Below are 750 nucleotides of genomic sequence, written 5' to 3'. Positions count from 1 at the left end.
TTGTGTTTTTTATGTGTTTTACGTACTGTTAGCTGTAGTTGGAGAGAAGTTCAATAATATCTAAACATAGCGATGGTCAGAGAAGGAGTGTTCATTCAGAACCCGCCAACTCTCAACCATCTTAAAGAAAGCTTTCACTGCAAAATTTATAACAATAAATCCTTACGATTTTTAGTAATGAAGGCTACCTTATTTTGTTCCGGACTTTGTTCCTGTGCCGAAGTTTGTTGCAAGTGGCTCAGGCGTGCGCGCAGAAGAAGATCAGGCTCTATCGAACGGTCACTTGCAAGATTTTGGGGTGATTCGTCGGCGGTATTTTTGCTCCATCACCGAAGACGTTCGAATTAAAAATTTTGGAATTTCGATGAAACTTTGTGATTAGTAAAATATTCGAAATAATCTATCATTTTTTCGCGGGCTGTATATATTTGCATGAGAAGTAAATGAGAGCTCAAGCAAGTTGGATGCTTTTAGGTCTCATAGCTCGAACTTTGACAGGTCACTAATCGGTGAATCGTGTTAGTTGCCTGGTTAATTTAACCTCATTGGTCAAGTTGACCCCAATCGCCGCCCTCCAACCAAAATTCTGGAGCCGGCACTATTCTCACTTGGTCTTGGTCGAGGTAAGTAAGCTCTGTTCCTGTACATTACTGAGGGTTGTTTTTCTTCAAAAGTGCCACAAGAGCCGCTAGTAAAAAGTGTTGAGAAGTGTTCCCTCCATATCTCAAGTATTCTGGACGCTCGTTATCC

This window comes from Rhagoletis zephyria, unplaced genomic scaffold (assembly GCF_001687245.7).
Source record: "Rhagoletis zephyria isolate East Lansing unplaced genomic scaffold, Rhagoletis_zephyria_1.1 Rzeph_scaffold_04148, whole genome shotgun sequence".
In the NCBI taxonomy this organism is placed as follows: Eukaryota; Metazoa; Arthropoda; class Insecta; order Diptera; family Tephritidae; genus Rhagoletis; species Rhagoletis zephyria.
The sequence above is the reverse complement of the archived record's forward strand: the minus strand, read 5'-3'. Positions refer to the sequence as shown.